Source organism: Opisthocomus hoazin, chromosome W, assembly GCF_030867145.1.
Source record: "Opisthocomus hoazin isolate bOpiHoa1 chromosome W, bOpiHoa1.hap1, whole genome shotgun sequence".
Classification (NCBI taxonomy): domain Eukaryota; kingdom Metazoa; phylum Chordata; class Aves; order Opisthocomiformes; family Opisthocomidae; genus Opisthocomus; species Opisthocomus hoazin.
In genome coordinates this window covers 48,020,786-48,035,711 of record NC_134453.1, presented here as the reverse complement: position 1 = coordinate 48,035,711, position 14,926 = coordinate 48,020,786, and the positions used below count along the sequence as shown (strand labels likewise).

Sequence of the window (14,926 nt, the reverse complement as noted above, 5' to 3'; positions counted from 1 at the left end):
ACCCATTGATTTTTTAAATCTATGTAAACTTTTAACATCTGCAACATCCTGCAGTACAGAGTTCTACAGTTCAAGTTTACACCACATAAAGAATGGTCATAAAAGCCTCTTCTGCATGAATTTGTGTGAATTGGCTCTTTAGGTACGTATGTGCGTGGATGGAGCAATAGTTACCTGAAAAGAGCAGGCCAAAGAGAGGAAAAGTACATGCTGAGAATCACAGAATGATTGAGGTTGGAAGGGACCTTTGGAGGTCATCTTGTCCAAACCCCCTGCTCAAGCATAGTCACCTAGACCCAGTTGCCCAGGACCATGTCCAGATGGCTTTTGAATATCTTCAAGGAGGGAGACTCCACAACATCCCCAGGCAATCCCTTCCAGTGCTCAGTCAACGTCACAGTGAAAAAGTGTTTCCTGATGTTCAGAGGAAACCTCCTGTGTTTCAGTTTGTGCCCATTGCCTCTTGTCCTGACACTGGGCACCATTGAAAAGAGCCTGGCTCTGTCCCCTTTGCACCCTCCCTTCAGGTATTTATATACATTGATGAGATCCCCCCCCCCCCCCCCCGAGACTTGACTTCTCTAGGCTAAACAGTCCCAGCTCTCTCAGCCTTTCCTCACAGGAGAGATGCTCCAGTCCCTTAATCACCCTTGTAGCCCTTCACTGGACTCTCTCTGCTATGTCCATATCTCTCTTGTACTGAGGAGCTCAGAACTGGACACAGAACTCCAGGTGTGGCCTCACCCATGCCGAACAGAGGGGAAGGATCACCTCCCTTGACCTGCTAGCAACACTCATAATGCAGCCCAGGACACCATTGGCCTTCCTTGCAGCAAGGAAGGCTGGCTTCATTGCTGGCTCTTGTTCAACCCGGTGCCCACCAGGACCCCAGGTCCTTTTCTGCCAAGCTGCTTTCCAGCTGGGTGGCCCCAAGCATATATCGGTGCATGGGGTTGTTCTTCCCCAGGTGCAGGACTTGGCACTTGCCCTTGTTGAACTTCACGAGGCTCTTCATGAACTTCATGAAGATAGTGTGTGAAAGTCTCCCAAGGACCAATAAGCTCCTGAAAATAGCAGCCCTGTTAAACCCACATGACCTGATAAACACAGAACATCAAGGGTCTGCTTAAGGCCAAGGCCACAAGCAAACACTGGCATTAATAATGGGTTGCACAACGCAGATCACATCCAAGAAAGTGGTGGCTGCTATACATAGGTGAAAACTATAGGATTATACATACACCGGAATAGACAAGGGACCACTGAGGGACTTTCTGAATACCTACTTGAAAGCCACTAGCATGTCAGTATGACCCTCTACTTCTTATTAGACAGATGGGGTTGGCCTCTCTACTGTTGCTCCAATCCAATAATTACAAGCATACATGCACAAGTGAATTATGCTAACTATTCACACAGTACAATTAGTTATCTACTGGATGGAGTTAGTTTTCTTCATAGCAGCTCTTATAGTGCTATATTTTGGATTTGTGACCAAAACAGTGTTGATAACACATCCGTGTTTTAGTTATTGCTGAACAGTGCTTGCACAGCATTGAGGCCGCCTGTTTCTCACACTGCCCCATCAGTGAGTAGGCTAGGGGTGCACAAGAAGTTGGGAGGGGACTCAATAAAAGCTATGGGAAAGAAGGAGGAAGGTGGGGACGTCTGGACCATCACGCATGAGGAAGCCCTGCTTTCCTGGAAATGGTTTAACAGCTGCCTGCCTACAGGAAGTAGTGAATTAATTCCTTATTTTGCTCTGCTTGCATAAACAGCTTTGCTTTACCCATTAAGCTGTCTTTATCTCAAGCCACAATTTTTCTTACTTTTACCCTTCCAATTCATTCCCCCACCCCACTGGGAGGGAGGAAAGAAGTGGCTGCGTGGTGCTTAGCTACCTACTGGGGTTAAACCACAAGATGCAGAATTCTTCTAAGCAGGTCTCTGACCAGACCAAAGCCTGCTCTCTCAAAGTCCAGGGATGTCATCTGGCGATTTACCTTGTTCCTTTCTTTCAACACAGATTCTGGCTACTCCCTACCTCATTGCAGCTGCAAATTCAGGCTCTTGTATCTCTAGGGTCTTAGAGAAAATCCTATCAATCTCCTTTTTATCACCTTTGATGCCATGCAGTCTACTGACCTACTCCCTACAGCTCCTTTACTTCACAAAAAAGATTCTCCACCAACACAATTCTTCTGCAGACAAGGGCACCATATAACTTGAGACAGAACAGCACTGTCTCACGACCCTGAAGGATCAGCGCATCCTGTGCCTCCTTTCTCTGTTCTCATGAGACAAGCTGCTTTCACACATCCAGCTGCAAAAGATCCTGGAAAACAGCAACCGTGAACTGGCATTCGCAAAGCCACGAATCCAAAGCCGATTGGCTCTACAACTATTGTATTAATATATAAGGTATTCACTTGAGCAATAAAATGATTCTGATCGAGCACAAGATTGGGGTCCGTGAAGTCATTCACCACAGGTAAGTCACCATGAAAGTGACATATGCTAATGGTACTTTACCACAACCTGAGAAAGCTAAGAATGTCCATGCAGTCCACTAACATGGCTTAGCTGACAGACAATAACTCAAACCAGGATTTGTCTACAGCATTCAACCAAGTTTTCACATCCTTAGGGCCTTCCTCCTCAAAACATATTTTTCACTTGACATACATACCAATACATTGTTTCCACAAAAATGCCATGTGGCCCGAAAGGGGGAGGGAGGACTCCTGAGACACAAGTACTATTGAATGAACATTCTTACATTTTGATAAGAATCAAGTTGGTTGTAAAACCAGAGATTGCTGCAGTGGAATAGTGAGTTTAAACACAAAAGCAAAAGGTGTAATTAGTAAGAAAACAATCCAGGTTTCTGAGAGGTGTTAGGAATTTTAACACAGATGCTAGATGGGCCAACCGTAGGTGACATACAGCTGGATCTACTACTCACCAAAAAGGAAGAACTTTATGGGGACATGATAATCAATGGCAGCCTTGGTTGTAGCAACCATGAAATAGTGAAGTTCAAGATCCTCAAGGGAGCGAGGAAATCAAGTAGCAGAGGACAGATCCTGGGCTTCAGTAGAGCAGAAATTTGCTTTTTCAGGAAGCTGGTAAGTGGGATCCCATGAGAGGCAGCTCTGAAGGGCAAAGGAGCTCAAGAGATGACAAGTCTTTAAGGACAACGTCCTCCAAGAACAAGAACAGTCCATCCCAATACTCAGAAAAATGAGTAGATGTATCAGGAGACCAGCTTAGCTAAACAGGGAGCTCATGAGAAAAAAGACATACAGGAGGTGGAAGTGAGGACAGGCTACAAAGGAGGAATACAGAAACATTGCCTGGGTATACAGGGATGGTTTGGGGAAGGCCGAAGCTCAGCTGGAGCTGAAACTGGCAAGGGACATCAAGGGCAACAAGAAGAACTTCTACTGCTACATTATCAATGAAAGAATAAACAGGGAAAATGTGAGCTGACTGCTGCATGGGGTGGACAATTTAGTGACAGTGTCTGCAAATAAGATTGAGGTATTCAGTGCCGCCTTTGCCTTGGCTTTCACCAACAAGGTCTCCCAGGCCTTTTTGTGCCTAGAGACAAGGTTCAAGGAGGAGACGAACTGCCAGTAGCAGAGGAGGATTGAGTCAGGGATCTATTGAGAAATCTCAACCCATACTAGTCCATGGAACCAGACGGGATGCATCCAAGGGTGCCACAAGAGGTTGCTGATGTCATTACAAGGCCACACTATCATCACTGAAAGGTCACAGAGATCAGGGAAGGTACCCAATAACTGGAGAAATGTTTTACCCATCTTCAAAAAGGGCAAGAAGGACTATCTAGGGAACTAGATGAGAGTCAGCCTCACTTTGGTGATCCCTGGAAAAGTCATGAAGTGAGTTCTCTTTGAAGCCATTTCTGGGCGCACAAAGGCAAAGGTAAATCCATGCTGGCTATTCCCAATCACCAAGGGAAAAATTCATGCTTGACCAACCTGATTGCCGCCTTAAATGAAATGACTAGATCCATGGATGAGGAGAGAACAGTGGATGTTGTCAACCTTGACTTAAGCAAGGCTTTCAGCACCATCTTGCACAGCATCCTTGTATCCAAATTGGGACATTATGATCTGGCTGGGTGGACGACCTGATGGATGCAGACCCAGGCGGATTGTCAGGTTCAGAGAGTAGTGGTTAATGGGTTGTACTCTACACAGAGGCGAGTGACACACAGAGTATTGCAGGGGTCTATCCTGGGACCTGTGCTGTTGAATGTCTTTATCAGTGACCTGGAGGAGGAGACAGAATCCACCTCATCAAGCTTGTGGACGACACCAAACTGGGGGAGTGCAGCTGACACGCTTGAGGATGGGGCTGCCATTCAGAGAGACATAGACAGACTAGAAGGATGGGCTGACAACAATATCATTAAATTCAACAAGAATAACGGCAAAGTTATGAGACTCTCCTACGAACAAAGTCTGAGAGAGTTGGGGTTGTTCAGCCTGGAGAAGAGAAGGCTCCAGGGAGACCTTATTGCAGCCTTTCGGTACTTAAAGGGGGCTTATAAGAAAGATGGGGACAAACTTTTTAGCAGGGCCTGTTGCGATAGGACAAGGGGTAATGGTTTTAAACTAAAAGAGAGTAGATTCAGACTAGATATAAGGAAGAAATTTTTTTACAATGAGGGTGGTGAAACACTGGAACAGGTTGCCCAGAGAAGTTGTGTCTGTCCCCTCCCTGGAAGTGCACAAGGCCAGGTTGGATGGGGCTCTGAGCTACCTGATCTAGTTGAAGATGTCCCTGCTCATTGCAGGGGGGCTGGGCTAGATGACCTCTAAAGGTCCCTTCCAACCTAAACTATTCTATGATTGTATGATTTCCTCTGATACAACATTCCACCAAGGTGTCAGGGCTTCCTGGAGAAGCAGCTTATCAGCCCATAGAACTGATGAGTTAAATGGTTAGAGTCAAAGATGTCATGCTAACTTCGTACAAGAGCAGAAGTTGTGAGTCCTGCTGTGCTAGCAAAACTAAAATACCAATAACTGTCTTGGCCTATCTGAATTCCCTCAGCTGTTTCAATTGGATACCATATTCTTCACTTTCTGGCCTTGGTCAAATGTCTGTGCCCTGCTACTAGGCCCTCTTAAAACAGTTGCAACATTTCACTCAGAGATGCCAGCATTTCAGAAGTGACTGAACTGATAACAGCATATTTAGGTTTTAAGACAAAGTATCTGAGGTCCTTTCAAATAAAAGAGGTTAAAACCATGTCTAGTGGCAAGGTGGTGTATCCTGCTTTGTTCTCACCTATATACTGTACTGTACTGTAACTGCATGTTACAAGATGGGTAGCAGGTCTGCTGAAAAGGACCTAGGGGTCCTGGTTGAAAGCAAGTTATGTCCTGACTGTAACCGTCCCAGGGATGGTAAGCAGGTTCAACTAAGAGTCCAGATCATCAGGCAAGTTCACGTTGACGAGGCAAGTCCAAGATCAAGCCAGGAAGTCAATCTGCAGATTAGTGTCAGGATCAGGTCTGGTGAGAGTAACCAGAGTCAGACAGTAGGTCCATAGTGACGAGGCAAGGCCAAGGTCAGACTAAGAATTCAGTCTGCAGGTCAGGGTCCAGATCAGTTGGGTCTGTGGCCAAGCACAGCTGTGGCTGAGCTGGAGTCCAGTACTCCTATGACATAGCTCAGGCAGGGACTGAAGGCCCAGGTCTGAGCTGAACTGGGGGCTCCTGGGCAGAGGATGTGGAGGCCCCCAAGTAAGGCTGGTCAGGGCCATTAAGACCTATTAGTGCCCTCAGGGGCCTGACAATATAATTCTCCATTATGGCCCGTCGAAAAGGCTGATAAAAATCCTGGAGAATGATGGTAAGCTACTGTCAGATAAATAAATTCATCCTGAGGATGGCTTCTATTGTAGCATGCATGTCTGAGATTATTGCTAATTTACAAGAAAATAACAAGTGGTTTTCAGTTATAGATCTGTTTTATTGCCATCTGACTTACTGAAGCATCAGTTTAGAGATTTGATTTCACATTTAGAGACAAATGATATACCTTCACTTAGGTACTGCAGGGGGTTTAGAAAGCAGAAACATTATGCAGATAATATTCTAGTGATTGGAGCTACAGAAGTGTAAGAGAAAAGCATCTGAGTTTTAAGATTAACAGACCAAACAGGATTTAAAGTCAGTTTGAGTAAGGCCCAATTAGGGCAACCCCAGGTAAACTACTTGGGGAAAAAGAAAGCTTTGTTGGTATCAGGAGACCGTTATGAAAATTACTGAGAAAGAATCAGGAATGGAACTGGAACAAGGAACATGATGCTTTAACTAAACTGAAAGAAGTTGCTTTAAAAAGCTCTGGCTGATTCCATGGGAGCAGTACCATTACGAAAAATAAAAAGTGCATCCTCTTCAGAGGGCAGAACAAAAATTATCTGGCTGTGAGAAAGACTGTTTAGCATCAGTCTGGGCTATAACAGTCTTTAAGGCTTTCGCCCTTGACAGTCCAGATGTAATCCAATTGTAGGTGTCCATGGCATGGTTTTGGTAGTGGGGAGGCTGCAGGGGTGGCCTCCGTGAGAAGAGATCAGGAGCTGCCCTGTGCCAGGCACAGCCAATTTCAGCCAGCCCGGCAATGGACCCACTGCTGACCAAAGCTGAGCCAATCATCGAAGCTGGTGGTGCCTCTGTGAAAACGCATTTAAGAAAGGGCAAAAATGCCAGACAGGCAGAGGAGAGGAAAAAAAGGTGAGAAACGGCAGTGCGAAAACCAAGGTCAGAGAAGAAAAAGGAAGGGGAAGAAGTGCTCCAGGAGCCGGAGCAGAGATTCCCCTCCAGCCCGTGAAAGAGGCCACGCTGGAGCAGGTATTCCCCAGAGCAGATATTCACACTGCAGCCCATGGAGGACCCCACACTGGAGCAGTTGGATATTTCCTGAAGGAATTGCGGCCTGTGGAGAACCCATGCTGGAGCAGATTTTCCTGACAGGACTGTAGTCTGTGGAAGAGCCCATGCTGGAGAAGATTTTTTCCTGATGGACTGCAGCCCGTGGAGAGGACCCGATCTGGAGCAGGGGAAAAGTGTGAGGAGGAAGGACTGGCAGATGGGATCTGTTATGTACTGACTGTGTTGCTCGGGGGGGTGGGTAGAGGAGTGTTGGGAATGAAGGAGTGAAGTTAAGCCTGGGGAAAGGGGGGGGGAAGGTGTTGTTTCAAATTTTTTTTGTCTTTGTTTCTCTACTATCCAAATCTATTTTCATTGGTAATAAATTAAAGTAAATTATATTAAATTAATTTTCTCCAAGTCGAGTCTGTTTTGCCCGTGACGGTAATTGATAAGTGAAATCCCTGTCTTTATGTCAACTTTTTCCATCCTATTTTCTCCCCCTGTCCTGTTGAGGAGGGGGGCTGAGTGAACAGCTGGGTGGACATCTGACTGCTGGCCAAGGTTAACCCACCACACCAATTTATCGAGTTAATATTGATCAACTGGGGGTGGGGGTGGTGATGGAGTACTGTATGACAGATCTGAACAAGGGGTGGATCCCAGTTGTGAACAAAGAGCAATCGCTCAGGAAAGAACAGCTACATATTGATGTGCATGTCCTTTAAAGGAACCTAGCAATAAAATATAGGTATGGTTCACTGACAAGAGTGCTAGATACAAACAAGGAAAAAGAATAGTCCAATACATTGTTGTTAATAGAACGGGAGAATAAACAGTAGGAAAACTGGAGAAAGGATATACTGGGTTTGGCTGGGATGGAGTCAATTTTCTTCATAGCAGCCTGCGTGATGCTGTGTTTTGGATTTGTGACAAAAAAGTGTGTTGATGATAACACACCAATGTTTTGGCTATTGCTGAACAGTGCTAGCACAGTGTCAAGACTTCCCCCTTCCCCCAGGGAGTAGGCTGGGCGTAGGCAAGAGGATGGGAGAGGACATGGCCAGGACAACTGAACCAAGCTGACCAAAGCGATATTCCATACCATATGATGTCATGCTCAGCACTAAAAACTAAGTGACAGGAAGAGGAAGGGGTGGACATTTGTGGTTATGGCTATCTCTTTTTCCCACTCTGTGCCGCTGCTGCCCCCTCTGTGACTAGGCTACGGGTGGCCAAGAAATTGAGAGGGTATACATCTGGGACAGCTGACCCAAACTGGCCAAAGGGATATTCCATACTGTATAACATCATGCTCAGCAATAAAGCTGGGGTAGCAGAAGAAGACGGCAGGGGGAAGGGGGGGGGGGGGGGGTATCTTCCAATGTGACTGTTGCTTGGAGCCTGGCCTGGCATCGTTCTGCTTGTAAGAGGTGGTGAGTGATTTGCGTTTGCATCACTTGGTTTTTTTTTCCTCTTTTCTTCACTTATTAAACTGTCTTTATCTGGACCCATGAGTTTTCTTGCTTTTGGAGGGAAGATGAGGGATATGGGCCAGGTGAAGAGTAGAGTCAGGACCCTGAATTTTAGGAGAGCAAACTTTCAGTTGTTTTAGTGGATGGGACTCTCTGGGAAGCTGTCCTCAGGGACAAAGGAGCGGAACAGAGCTGGCAGCTCCTTAAGGACAATTTTCTTAGAACAAAGAACTATCGATTCCCATGTGTAAGAAATCAGGCAAGGAAGGCGGGAGACTGGCACGGCTGAGTAAGGACCTTCTAGTCAAACTAAAGTGTAAGAAGGAAATGCAGAGGCAGTGGAAACAGGTTCGTTTATCCTGGGAAGAACATAGAGATACTGCTCAGATACATAGGGATGGGATCAGGAAAGACAAGGCGCAGTTGGAGCTGAATTTGGCAAGAGATGCAAAGAAAAAGAAGAAGGGTTTCTGCAGGTAAGTTGGCCATAAAAGGAAGATTAAAGAAAATGGACCCCTGCCAATAAATAAGACAGGAGAACTGGTGACAACCGACACAGAGAAGACTGACTCAACAATTTTTTTCCCACATCTGTCAAGTCCATGAATCTCAAGGCAGGGACTGGGGGACTGAAATCCCTCCCTTCGTAGGAGTTCAGGTCTGAGACCACCTGAGGAACCTGAACATACACAAGTCCATGGGACCTGATGAGATGCACCCCAGGGTCCTAAGGAAACTGGCTGGTGCAGTTGCCAAGCCACTCTCCATCATATTTGAAAACTCATGGCAGTCAGGCAAAGTTCCCAGTGACTGGAAAAAGTGACTGGAAAAAGGGCCTGACTAATCTAGTGGCCTTGTACGATGGAGTGATTCCATCAGTGGACAAAGGAAGACCTACAAACGTCACCTAGCGGGACTTCTGGGAGGCCTTTGATACAGTTTGCCACAACATTCTTGCCTTGAAATTGGAGACATATGGGTTTGATGGACGGACTGTTAGGTGGATAAGGAACTGGCTGGATGGCTGCGTCCAAAGTTTCAGTCAATGGCTCAATGTCCAAGTGGAAACCAGTAACGAGTGGTGTCCCTCGAGGGTCCGTGCTGGGACCAATACTATTTAATGTCTTCATCAAGGACGTAGACTGTGGGATTGCATGCATCATCAGCAAGTTTGCAGACGGCACCAATAATTCTTACAATTCTTACAATTCTGTGAGTGTCTGATTTTTTGTGATTCTTTTTTTTATTTTTTCTGGTGATTCAAAGACTAACCTTGCTGTTGTTAGGGAACAGCGTTAGGAAGTTGTGTGCTGGGTAACAGATTTCTTCAGTGATCTGTTCGAAATTGTCATATTTGTGCTTCAGAACATTATTCTAATCTATTTTTTCTGTTCTTTAAAAATTGGCAGCAAGTATTAGTACTATGGACTGGCTGTTTATTGTAACATATGACAGCATGTCATATGCAGAGTGCTGTATAACCAGAACTTGAAACCTGGCCAAGCTCAGAATCACAGAATCACAGAATCACAGAATCACAGAATGGTAGGGGTTGGAAGGGACCTCTGGGGGTCATCTAGTCCAACCCTCCTGCCGAAGCAGGGTCACCTACAGTAAGCTATAGAGGACCTTGTCCAGGCGGGTCTTGAATATCTCCGGAGAAGGAGACTCCACAACCTCCCTGGGCAGCCTGTTCCAGGGCTCCGTCACCCTCAGAGGGAAGAAGTTCTTCCTCATGTTCAGACGGAACTTCCTGTGCCTCAGTTTGTGCCCATTGCCCCTTGTCCTGTCGCTGGGCACCACTGAAAAGAGCTTGGCCCCATCCTCCTGACACCCACCCTTAAAATATTTATAAACATTTATTAGGTCCCCTCGCAGCCTTCTCTTCTTCAGGCTGAACAAGCCCAGCTCCCTCAGCCTCTCCTTGTAGGAGAGATGCTCCAGTCCCCTCATCATCCTCGTAGCCCTCCGCTGGACTCTCTCCAGTAGCTCCTCATCTTTCTTGAACTGGGGAGCCCAGAACTGGACAGAGTACTCCAGATGAGGCCTCACTAGGGCAGCGTAGAGGGGAAGGAGAACCTCCCTCGACCTGCTGGGCACACTCCTCCTAATGCACCCCAGGATGCCATAGGCCTTCTTGGCAACCAGGGCACACTGCTGGCTCATGGTTAACCTGTCGTCCACCAGGACACCCAGGTCCCTCTCCACAGAGCTGCTCTCCAGCAGGTCCGCCCCAAGCCTGTACTGATGCATGGGGTTGTTCCTCCCCAGGTGCAGGACCCTGCATTTGCCTTTGTTGAACCTCATCAGGTTCCTCTCTGCCCAACTTTCCAGCCTGTCCAGGTCACGCTGAATGGCAGCACAGCCTTCTGGTGTATCCACCACTCCTCCCAGTTTGGTGTCATCAGCAAACTTGCTGAGGGTACATTCTAACTCTTCATCCAGGTCACTGATGAAGTTGAACAAGGCTGGGCCCAGTACTGACCCCTGGGGGACACCACTAGTTACCAGCCTCCAACTAGACTCAGCGCTGCTGACGACAACCCTCTGAGTTCTGCCATTCAGCCAGTTCTCTATCCACTTCACCGACCACTCATCCAGCCCACACTTCCTGAGCTTCCCTGTGAGGATATTATGGGAGACTGTGTCGAAAGCCTTGCTGAAGTCGAGGTAGACAACATCCACGGCTCTCCCTTCGTCTACCCAGCCAGTCATGTCATCGTAGAAAGCTATCAGCATGGTCAGGCATGATTTCCCCTTGGTGAATCCATGCTGACTACTCCTGATAACCTTCTTTTCCTCCACTTGCTTGACGATGGCCTCCAGGATAAGCTGCTCCATCACCTTTCCTGGGATGGAGGTGAGGCTGACCGGCCTGTAGTTCCCTGGGTCCTCCTTCTTGCCCTTTTTGAAGATTGGAGTGACATTGGCCTTTCTCCAGTCCTCGGGCACCTCTCCTGTCCTCCAGGACCTCTCAAAGATGATGGAGAGTGGCTCAGCAATGACATCTGCCAGCTCCCTCAGCACTCATGGGTGCATTCCATCGGGGCCCATGGATTTGTGGGCATCCTGATCGCTTAAGCGATCCCTCACACAGTCCTCCTTGACCAAGGGAAAGTCATCCTCTCTGTAGGCTTCTTCTCTTGCCTCCGGGGCCTGGGATTCCTGAGGGCCTGCCTTGGCACTGAAGACTGAAGCAAAGAAGGCATTCAGTAGCTCTGCCTTCTCTGCATCCTCCGTCACCAAGACTCTTCCCAAGTGGCCTGTCCCTCTTTCCACATTCCATGGACCTTTCTCTTCTGCCTGATCTCTACTAGAAGCTCCTTGTTTAACCATGCAGGTCTCCTGCCTCCTTTGCTCGATTTCTTTCTCAGGGGGATGCACCGCTCCTGAGCATGGAGGAAGTGACGTTGAAACAGTGACCAGCACTCTTGGACTCCCCTGCCTTTGAGAGCCCTGGCCCACGGGATTCCTCCCAGTAGCTCCTTGAAGAGGCCAAAGTCAGCCCTCCTGAGGTCCAAGGTTTTGATCCTGCTTATCGCCCTGCTTCCTCCATGCAGGATCCTGAACTCCACCATTTCATGGTCACTGCAGCCGAGTCTGCCTCCAACCTTCACATCCTCCACCAGTCCCTCCTTGTTTGTTAATACAAGGTCCAGCAGAGCGCCTTTCCTTGTTGGTTCCTCCACCACTTGCATCAGAAAGTTATCATCGATGCTCTGTAGGAACCTCCTGGATTGCGCCTGCCTAGCTGTATGGTCTTCCCAGCTGATGTCAGGGTGGTTGAAGTCCCCCATGAGAACCAGGGCCTGTGACTGTGAGGCTGCTTGCAGCTGCCTGTAGAAGGCCTCATCAACCTCCTCCTCCTGGTCAGGTGGACTGTAGTACACACCCACCGTAATGTCACCCTTATGTGCCTGTCCCTTAATTCTAACCCACAAGCTCTCAACTCGTTCCTCGTTTGCCCCCAGGCCAAGCTCAATGCATTCCAGTTGCTCCCTCACATATAGAGCAACTCCACCACCTCTCCTTGTTGGCCTGTCTTTCCTAAAGAGTCTGTAGCCATCCATGACAGCATGCCAGTCAAGCGAGTTGTCCCACCACGTTTCTGTGATGACGACCAGTTCGTAGCCGTCCTGCTGTATAATGGCTTCCAGCTCCTCCTGTTTATTGCCCATGCTACGTGCGTTGGTATAGACACACTTGAGCTGGGCTGTCAATCTCACCCCTGACCCTGGCACGCCAAACCTGGGCTCGTCCCTAGTGAGCTGGGCGATGTCCCCTTCCCCCTTCGAACCTAGTTTAAAGCCCTCTCAATGAGCCCTGCCAGCTCGTGGCCAAGAATCCTTTTTCCCCTTTGAGATAGCTGAGTTCCACCTGTCGCCAGCAGGCCCGGTGCTGTGTACACCTCCCCATGATCAAAGAAGCCAAAATTTGACCGATGGCACCAGTCCCTGAGCCACCTGTTAACCAGGTGAGTTTTCCTGCCCCTTTCAGTGCTGTTCCCTGCCACTGATGGGATGGAGGAAAACACCACCTGCGCCCCTGATCCCTCAACCAGTCGCCCCAGTGCCCTAAAGTCCCTTTTGATGGCCTTGGGACTTCTCTCTGCGATCTCGTGCCCGCCAACCTGCATTACCAAGCTGAGTGCTGCAGCTGATTCGCTAGAGAGAAGGGATGCCATCCAGAGGGACCTTGGCAGGCTAGAGGAGTGGACCCATGCGAACCTCAAGAAGTTCAACAAGGCCAAGTGCAAGGTCCTGCACCTGGGTTGGGACAATCCCCAATTTCAGTACAGACTGGGGGATGAAGGGATTGAGAGCAGCCCTGCAGAGAAGGACTTGGGGATATTGGTGGATGAAAGACTGGACATGAGCTGGCAGTGCACACTTGCAGCCCAAAAAGCCAACCGTATGCTGGGCTGCATCAAAAGAAGCATGGCCAGCAGGTCGAGGGAGGTCATTCTTCCCCCTGTACTCTGCTCTCATGAGACCCCGCTTGGAGTACTGCGTCCAGCTCTGGGGTCCCCAGGATAAGAAAGACATGGGCCTATTGGAGTGGGTCCAGAGGAGGGCCACAAAAATGATCATAAGGCTGGAACGCCTCTCCTGTGAGGACAGGCTGAGAGAGTTGGGGCTGTTCAGCCTCGAGAAGAGAAGGCTGCGTGGAGACCTTATTGCAGCCTTTCAGTACTTAAAGGGGGCCTGTAGGAAAGATGAAGAAAGACTTTTTGCCAGGGCCTGTAGTGACAGGATGAGGGGCAACAGTTTTAAACTGAAAGAGGCTAGATTTGGATTGGCCATAAGGAAGAAATTCTTTACGATGTGGGTGGTGAGGCACTGGAACAGGTTGCCCAGAGAAGTTGTGGATGCCCCATCACTGGAAGCATTTAAGGCCAGGTTGGAGGGGGCCTTGAACAGCCTGATCTAGCAGAAGGTGTCCCTGTCCATGGCAGAGGGGTTGGACTAGATGTTCTTTGAAGGTCCCTTCCAACCCATACATTCTATGATTCTGTGATTCTATACTGGGGCCAATACTGTTTAAAATCTTCCTTTATGACTTGAGCAATGGGGCAGAATTCACTCTCAGCAAGTTTCCAGATGATACAGAACTGGGAGGAGTGGTTGATACAATTGATTGTTTTGCTGTCACTTAGAAGGACTTTGACAGACTGCAGAAATGGGCTGACAGGAACCCCATGAATTTAAGCAAAGGAAAATGCCAAGTCCTGCACCTGGGGAGGAATAACCCTAGGCACCAGTACAGGCTTGGGGCTGAATGACTGGAGAGCAGCTTTGCAGAAAAGGACCTGGGATTCCTGTTGGATGTCAAGCTGAACAGAAGCCAACAATGCACCCTTGCAGCAAGCAAGGCAAACAGTATCCTGAGCTGAATTAGGAAAAGTGATGTCTGGAGTCCTGTGTCCCCAGCACAAGAAAGACATGGACATACTGGAGAGAGTCCAGCAAAGGGTTCATTAAGGTATTGGAGTGCCTGGCATCTGAGAAGAGGCTGAGAGAGCTGGGATTGTTTAACCTGGAGGTGGATCCCTCACAGGGGATCTTATCAATGTGTACAAATACCTGATGCAGGGCAGTAAGGACGATGGAGCCAGACTCTTTTCACTGGTGTCCAGTGAAGGGATCAATTGGCACAAATTGAAATACAAGAAATTCCATTTAAACATAAAAACCCCTTTTTTACTGTAAGGGTGACTGAGCACTGGATCAGGTTGCCTAGAGAGGTTGTGGAGTCTCCATCCGTGAAGTTATTCAAAACTGAACTGAACACGGTCCTGGGCAACTTCGTCTAGTTGACCCTGCTTTGATCAGGGGAGTTGGACTGGGCGATCTCTAGAGTTCTTTTCCAACCTCAACTATTCCTTGATTGTACGGATTTTCCAGGAGTGGGGACACAGAAATTTCCTGAAAGATCTACCTCCAGAGGCTATTTAGTCTAGTTCCCCTTCCTTCCTACTCACAGCAAGACCAAATGTAATCATCCGTAAAAAGCAAGGGAGGTGGTATGGCTTACATGTTA

At 48.1% G+C, this 14,926-nt stretch overlaps 1 protein-coding gene across 9 annotated transcripts in view; it reads right to left on the bottom strand.

Annotated features, from left to right (window-relative positions):
* The window catches only part of LOC142365597 (polycomb group RING finger protein 3-like), a 115,189-nt gene that overhangs the window by 9,418 nt on the left and 90,845 nt on the right, over nt 1-14,926 (bottom strand). The window lies entirely within an intron of this gene.